The following is an 8,696-nucleotide window of genomic DNA, read 5'->3' as shown; positions in this document are numbered from 1 at the left end:
CCAGTTAATCCACAAATCTCGCAGTTAGGTGCTACGGCAGCAGCGGTGGCTGAAAGAGTGATGATTAAGTTTTCGATCTTTTGAGTTAAAGCGTCTACTTTAGCGTTAACGCGGTCTATACCACTTACTTCGTACATTCCTCCTTTGGTTTGGGTCTTCTCTAGAGCAGCTCGTTCTCCACCCCATTGGTAATGGTTTTGTGCCATGTTCTCTATGAGGTTGTATGCTTCATCATGGGGTTTGTCCATTAGTGCTCCGCCAGCAGCGGCATCTATAGTCATTTTAGTGTTATATAGGAGACCACCATAGAAAGTATGGATGATCAGCCATGGTTCGAGTCCATGATGAGGGCATAGTCTAAGCATGTCCTTGTATCGTTCCCAAACTTCGAAGAGTGATTCGTTATCTTTCTGGGTAAATCCGTTGATTTGACCTCTTAGCATAGCGGTTTTGCTAGGCGGAAAGTATCTTGCTAAGAATACTCTCTTCAATTTGTCCCATGTAGTTATGGAATTAGAAGGTAGGGATTGAAGCCACGCTCTAGCTCTATCTCTCAAGGAGAAGGGAAAGAGACGCAATCGAATAGCTTCGGAACTAACTTTGTTAGCTTTGACAGTGTCGGCATATTGCACGAACACAGATAAATGGAGGTTGGGATCGTCTGCAGGGCTTCCAGAGAATTGGTTCTGTTGGACAGCTTGTACCAACGAAGGTTTCAGTTCGAAATTGTTCGCCTCAATCGCAGGTGGTGCGATACTTGAGTGCGGTTCAGCGCGTGAAGGAGCGGCATAATCTCTAAGAGGACGAATAGCAGCCATCTCTAACTTCAGGGTAATTTGATTGATTTGATCAGTAAAGATCAATTCCTGATTAATCGGAATTGGTGCTACTTCGGGAAGGTTGCGATCTCGACGTTTAACGTTAATGAAACGTTCGATCTCGTTAATTCGTTGTATTAACTCTCCTCCTTGTGAACGAGTATTTGGCATACAATCGTTCAGAAAGAAAGGAAAGAATTGCCCTAGTCTCTACGGTGTAACAGTGAGTTACGATATCGACTTAAATAGTCCCCGACAACGGCGCCAAAAACTTGATCGCGACTTTACGTGTCTATTAATCTGATGACTGCAAGTGCACAGTCGTGTCGTGTAGTTTTAAAAGATATCGAATCCACAGGGACTATGAATCGATCTACCGTTATCTAAGGTTACTATGTAAAGCTAAGGCTACTAATATTTTGATTGTTCCTAAGGGAAAGTGATTGTGAATATTAAGAAATGTAATATTAGACGGATATCAGTATGTATTTCGTTTAACTTAAGGTGATCCGAAGGTCCATTGGCTAATGCATAATTCGATTAAAAATCTTTATTAATTCAATTGATTAAAAGTCCTCCTCTCAAACTTTCGCTCTGTTGATTTAGATTACTATCCTAACTCATAATGTACGCTTTCTCCATCCCATTAGATTTTAGAAAAGCTTTTTGGAAACAACGTAATTAATAAAATGCTCGTTTTATGAAGTCGTTATCTATTTAAATCCCCTAATCTCAAACTTTTGCTCTTTTGACTCGGAACATGCTAATATCCCTAACGTACGCTTTCGCCATCCCGCTCGGGTGTAAAAACATTTTTTGAAAATAAATAAGTTCTAATTAGTTTTAATACGCTTTCGCCATCCTTAAAACTAATGTCCTATGTCTACTATCCAGTTAAAGATCTCAAACTTTCGCTCTATTGATTTTAACCTTTGACCGTCTTAACCCCTCAAACTTTCGCTCTATTGGTTTTAAGACTTACTAATTAAATTAGACATACAAACCAAAAACAAGTGATATTTAATAAAATATAATTAAGCCAATTTATTTCGGATCCCACAGTTAACTTACTTTACATACCGATATCTTAGTTAATTAGCCAGACATATTAATACGGTTAAGCATGCATAAATTAATTTGGTTTATAATAAAAGGCATGTTAAATGGCATATAATATATCATGCAATAACGATAATAAATAAAGCAGTAAATGATAAACCTGAATAAAATAAATTGCAATTGAATCTTGAAGTATCGAACTTCCACCACTGGTTGGCTGGATCGTTCTTCGGATTTAAACGGACAGAAATTCAAAACAAGGAAATAAAACGATAAATCTAACGTAAGGCTAGATTTATAAAAGGTTCACAACAATTTCCAGTGTAGAAATTGTTATGAGAAAATAAGACTGTTTAATTGAAAGCAGGAAGAAAATAGCAATCGCGGAACAATTTCGCCAGCATTTCGTTAGCAGAAAATCGGACCGGTTGAAGTGAAGTCTCTGCCTCTATTTATAGGCGAGCCTTTGCAGTTGGAATCCGTGAAATGAGGGACTTTCTCTCACCGGGACCTTGAGACGTGCGTCTCCACTTTTTTAGGGGCTCCTTTGAACGACTTGAAACGTGCGTCTCAAGTGGAGAAGATTTAGGAGGATTGGAGACGTGCGTCTCCACTTGGTGACGTGGCAGGGAGTTGCTGGAGACGTGCGTCTCCTCTTGCTTGTGTGATTTGGGCCACGTGCAGATTTGTATCTTCGTGGGCTGGACTTGAACTTTGCACATTTGGGCCTTATTTGCACCTCCTTTTCATTTCAGCACCCATTTTTCATCTTTTAGGCACAAATAGTAGTCATTTTAGCTCCTTTTCACAAATAGTCTCAATAAGAGAGTAAAACCTGAAACAAAGCAAATACTCGCATAATATCATAATAAAACAATATAATAAACGGAAAAATGCTATAAATATCTACGGATTTCAAGCTAAATATACGATATAAAATCGTGTTATCAAGCATGATATCGATTTCCCTCTTGGGTAAATAGATTTCCCTACAGCAATTTTCAACAAAATCACATTCTGGACAGCATGAAATCGATTTCCCTCCTGGGTAAATCGATTTCCCTAGTGTATTTTGCGCCAAATTATCTTCTGGAACAGAGTGAAATCGATTTCACTCCTGGGGAAATCGATTTCTTTGAGGCGAAATTCAAAAAAAATAGAGAGGGAAGCTTGATTTGATTTTGGCACCTATTTTCTTTGACCATTTTTGTCATTTTACCAATTTTCCACCTCACCAAAATAATTCCCTTCATTAATTCCATTTTAATCTCATTTTACCATTTTTTACCATTTAAATACCATTTAAACACCAATTAAACACAAGTTAATTAACGAAGAGCAAATGACCAAATTGCCACTACTCTTGCTCTCATTTCTCAAGCTTTAAGAGCCAAAAAAACCCTTGCAATTTCTCTCCTCATCCCTACCAAATTCACCAAAGCTCTTTTTCTTTCATAAAGTTTGTGAGTCACATCTTGAACCTCACAAACTTTGAGTTAAACCACCATCCATTTCACTCTTTTTCTTCAATTGTTGAGAGATCAAGATTTGTGTTGGTGATTCTTGAAGTAGATCTAAGTTTTGTTCAAGATTTGGTAATTTTCTTCATCCTTTTTCATCTATCATAATGTGATTCTTTTGTGCTTATGTGTGATGCATCTTTGATGCTATATTGGTCCTATTTGATGGTGAATTGGTGGAAAATTCGTGCTCCCATTGATATGTGATCATAAGGTGTTTGTATATTTGTTCAAATCAAGTTTCATGCCTTTAAATGATGTTTTTGCTGAAATTTGCACTGGTGAAATCGATTTCCTCAAGGCTGAAATAGATTTCATGTTGTACGTAACTTGTTTTTTTTGAAAACTGCACTATGGAAATCGATTTCCCCTGCATGAAATCGATTTCCTGCTGGCAGAATGTGGTTTTTTGCCTTTTTTATGCTTGTTTTGGCTTCCTTCTTCCTCTACTTCATTAATATCATTGGATCTAGGGTGTTGATAGGTTTGAAATGACCTAATCCACCAAAATGGATAAATGATATTAATGATAGTGTGAGTTGATTATCTTTTATGCATTTTATTCTTCTTCTCCTTCTTTTTTCTTTTGATCGATGAAAGTCTTAACATCTTGAGAATTCTATGGATTCTTGATAAAGACTAGATCAATTTATGTTTTCATTCTTATTTTCATCTTATTTTCTTTTGATCGATGAAAGTCTTGACATCTTGAGAATTCTATGGATTCTTGATAAAGACTAGATCAATTTATGTTTCCATTCTTATCTCTTTCTTCTTATTTTCTTTTGATCGATGAAAGTCTTAATATCTTGAGAATTCTATGGATTCTTGATAAAGACTAGATCATTTCTTCTTCTTCTTCTTATTTCTTTTAATTGATGATTTTGATACATGGAGAATCCTTCTACATTTGTCCCGACTCGATAAAAAGATCAAATATGGAAGAGAATTGTATGCGGTTGATTTAAGACTTATGGAGGTTTATCGTGTAGTCGCTAGGATTTTATCAAGCTTCTGATAAATCTCTATTGAATTTAAATCCGAGAACATCCTTCACTCACCATCGATCTTCCTTACTAACTTTGATAACATACTTGACAAGTTTCAAGATGGTTATCTTTAACATCTAACAACTAACTTTAATTTCCGCAATTTATTATATTGCTCTTTATATTTCTCGCTTTATCGCTTTATTTTATCATTTCATCATGTTTATGTTTCCGCCATTTTCTCTTTGTCCATTTGGACGTTTATATTCCGCTATTTTCTCTTTGTCCATTTGGACATCATGTTTATGTTTCCGCTATTTTCTTTTTGTCCACTTGGACCATACTTTACTTTTATGCTAAAACACTAATAATCAACCAAAATCTAAAAAACACATAAGGCTCTCTTTTGGACTATTGGTTACTATCCCGAGCATTTTGGAGATTCGGACTTATGGACTTAGTGCCTCTGGACCCTTATTCTGTTGTTACTCTGTGATTGTTCTGTCTGTCTGGCATTGGGTTGTTGTCTGTTTATATGTGCAGGTATTTCCTTGAAATCCCTTAATGGTTAATTCCAAGGCATTGAGATAAGGATTTTACCCGAAAACAGCCGTTACTCTGCCCGATTTTTGTCTGAATTTTAATGTGCTTAATGCAAAGTGGTGCTAAGATAATGAGTTCATCTGGATCCCCAAGTGTTAATATGTTGGTTTAGTGTCGATATTCCAAAGGATGGGAAATCTACCTTGACTCTTAATGTCAAGTGTTGGCTTCTTATTTCGGTTAGACCGTTCTTTTCCCTAGCTTTTATTTTACGCAATAGGATAGCCTTTTCATCTCCTCCCCTTCTTTAATTTTCAAAATCTTCTCCCTTTTTACAAAACCTTTTTATGTTTGCAACCTTTTCAAAACATTTTCTTTAAAAGTATCTTTTGCCCTTAGTGGCTTTTTCTTCAAAGTTTAGACACTGTTAATTGTCGAAACGAGTGGTTATACCCCACGATTTTGAAATTGATTGATATAATGAGATCTTTTCCGCGTGAGAGAGCTAGTGGCATACTCGTTGATTTTATCCGAGTTGGGGCCCTTCTTTCATTTGCGATGCAAAGAACTCGTTTGTTCTCATGCTCAAGATCAATGGCTGAGTATTTCTCTCCGACGACGATAAAGTGTTTATTCGTTTTTTAAAATGTTTTCCCTTTTAAGAGGAACTACATTAGCTCTGACTTCTCCATTGCACCGAGGAGGTATGTAGGCACAAGACTTAATGTCTTGCCGAGCTTATTTTAAAAATAAAACAAACCCCTTTTTTAGCACACACGACACAGATTATCAAAAAGGTTCCTGTGGAGTACCACAGATATGAGGGGTGCTTTAAACCTTCCCCTCATATAATCAACACCCGTACCTGAGATCTCTTTCTTGTTTTAAAAACAAAACTTTTGTTTTTTCGTTCTTTTCCCTTTTCCTTTGGAAACAATAAAGCACGGTGGCGATTTTAAACGAAATATTGAGTCGAGTCAATCCTATGGCTTCGATCTCAGAATTTCCCCGCTACACTAGGGACGGATGGATGCAAGCTGGTGCAAGGACCAACAAATGGCGAAGTTGGGACCAAGGGGGAAGGACTGCAATGGCGTATAGGAAACAATTCCAAACCTCAAATCGAGAGATGTACAGGTTGGAGAACTACAGAGGCAAAAATTCTATGTCCAGATCCCAATGGAGAAGACACCAGAGGATGAAGAAGGCTCAAAGAGAATACAAACCGAGGGAAATCGGAGAATCTAGTAGTAACCAAGTCCCAACCCAGGGGGCAAGGTCAAGCAAACCTCCAGTGGAACGCAAAGTGTTCGATTCTGAAAATGAGAAAGAAGAGGAAAAGATGCATTCCAGCCCTTGGAAAGAAGATGATAGAATGACAAATGATTTTGACTCTGATGGGGTATCATTTATAAACCTCAACTGCAATGTTGTGTCTGTACTCCCTCATGAGTTTAATCAAGAAACTGAAGTTGAAGATTGTGAAGAGGCTGACGTCGAAGAGATGGCGAAACACAGACCTGTGTGTTACTATGTGCTGAACAATGGTGCAGTTGAAGAGTAGAATGCTTTCTTCGAGAGGCCTGATGAAGGTATGCAAAACCATTTGAAACCACTCTACATAAGGGCTAAGATTGAAAATGTTGGCATTAATAAAGTCCTGGTAGATGGAGGGGCAGCGGTGAACCTAATGCCCCAATACATGCTGAAAAGAATTGGTATGTTTGATACTGATATAAGGCCACATAACATGGTTTTGTCTAACTACGAAGGCAAAATAGGGCAAACCTTGGGAGTTGTCCAAGTAAATCTAACGGTGGGTTCAGTCACGAGGCTAACTATGTTTATGGTCATACCAGCAAAAGCAAATTATAACCTCTTGCTCGGAAGGGAATGGATCCATGGAGTTGCTGTTGTGCCTTCGACAATGCATCAAAGGTTAACCATTTGGAGAGAAGATGGCATAGTAGATAATATTGAGGGGGATCAGAGTTATTACATGGCTGAAGTTAATCAAGTTAATAAGACTAACTTCGATCGGAACTTGGCAAACATAGGACCTTGCCATGCTGCGGAAGATATATACACCCCAAACAAGAATGCATTGTATTACTTGTCTTTGCACCCAAATGGGTTCCAATGGAATAGGGAAATAATGGACGGCCCAGAAGATACCGCACCAATAGAGCATTATCCAACAATACGGCCAACAGGCTGGGATGACGACGTTGATGATGTCTGAGTCATCATTCTTCAAAAAGATTTCGGCTTATATAGCCGAGAATAAAAGAAAGACGGCTCTCGAAGCCGAATTATCAAACATGTTGGTTAATGCAGGTCTAAGAAAGGAAGAAACGACAGATTCGGGGATACATATGATCCCTCAACCACCTGAAGATCCAGTTCGAGTCGAAGAAATCTCAGGAGAAGATTCGAGTCAAAGGTTAGACGCAATCTACGACGAAGAACCCTTGGGATTCGAGAAGGACCCAATGGCATCAAACATAAAAATGATAGCCCAAGATCCACTCGAAGAAGTAAATCTTGGAGACGAGGATCGAAAGAGGATAACATACGTCAGTGCGAAATTAGACCCAGCATTGAAATCAAGAGTTATCAAGTTATTAAAAGAAAACAAAGACTGTTTCGCTTGGGATTATGACGAGATGCCTAGTTTAGGAAGAGACCTGGTCGAACTAAAGTTGCCAATAAAGGAAGGGAAGAAGCCCACAAAGCAGACTCCTAGAAGGTTCGCGTCAGAGATCCATTCAAAGATTAAAGCAGAGGTCGAAAGGCTTCTACGTTGCAAGTTCATCCAAACTACAAGGTACGTTGAATGGATTGCCAATATTGTACCTGTTATAAAAAAGAATGGTTCATTAAGAGTATGCATAGATTTTCTTGATCTGAATGCAGCAACTCCTAAGGATGAATATCCCATGCCTGTGGCAGAAATGCTAGTAGATTCAGCCGCAGGCTTCGAATACCTAAGTATGTTGGATGGATACTCTGGGTATAATCAGATCTTCATTGCAGAAGAATATGTGTCTAAAACAGCTTTTCGTTGCCCAGGGGCAATAGGCACCTATGAGTGGGTTGTAATGCCTTTCGGTTTAAAGAATGCTGGGGCAACCTATCAAAGAGCAATGAACTCTATATTCCATGATTTTATAGAAACATTCATGCAAGTATACATAGATGACATCGTTGTGAAATCTGTTTCAGATTACGATCATCTTGATCATCTAAGCCAATCATTCGAAAGAATGAGAAAACATGGCTTAAAGATGAATCCCCTTAAATGTGCTTTCTTTGTGCAGGCTGGAGATTTCCGGTGCTTCGTAGTCCATAAAAAGGGAATAGAAATTAACCAGAATAAAACAAAGGCTATCATGGAAACTAAGCCTCCATCCACGAAGAAAGAACTGCAGTCCTTACTGGGGAAGATAAACTTCTTGAGAAGGTTTATCTCTAATTTGAGTGGACGCACACAAGCTTTCTCCCCTCTACTTTGACTCAAGCAAGGAAAGTTCGAATGGCGTGCTGAACATCAAGAAGCTTTTGATAAAATCAAGCAATACTTGATCCATCCACCAATTTTGTCTCCCCCAAATGGGAAGAAGCACATGCGCCTATATATTTCGGCTTCAGATAATACAATAGGCAGTATGTTAGCGCAATAAGATGAAAATGGCATCGAAAGAGCCATTTATTATTTAAGTAGAGTACTCAATGATACAGAGACTAGGTATAGCGCAATAGAAAAA

At 38.2% G+C, this 8,696-nt stretch overlaps 1 non-coding gene across 1 annotated transcript; it reads left to right on the top strand.

Annotated features, from left to right (window-relative positions):
• The first annotated feature begins 336 nt into the window (after positions 1-336).
• Positions 337-443, top strand: LOC131638599 (small nucleolar RNA R71). The gene has a single exon (XR_009294713.1). It is a non-coding gene; the product is annotated as a small nucleolar RNA R71 (small nucleolar RNA).
• The last annotated feature ends 8,253 nt before the right edge of the window (positions 444-8,696 follow it).

This window comes from Vicia villosa, unplaced genomic scaffold (assembly GCF_029867415.1).
Source record: "Vicia villosa cultivar HV-30 ecotype Madison, WI unplaced genomic scaffold, Vvil1.0 ctg.002339F_1_1, whole genome shotgun sequence".
Taxonomy (NCBI): domain Eukaryota; kingdom Viridiplantae; phylum Streptophyta; class Magnoliopsida; order Fabales; family Fabaceae; genus Vicia; species Vicia villosa.
This window is presented reverse-complemented; position numbering and strand designations above follow the sequence as displayed.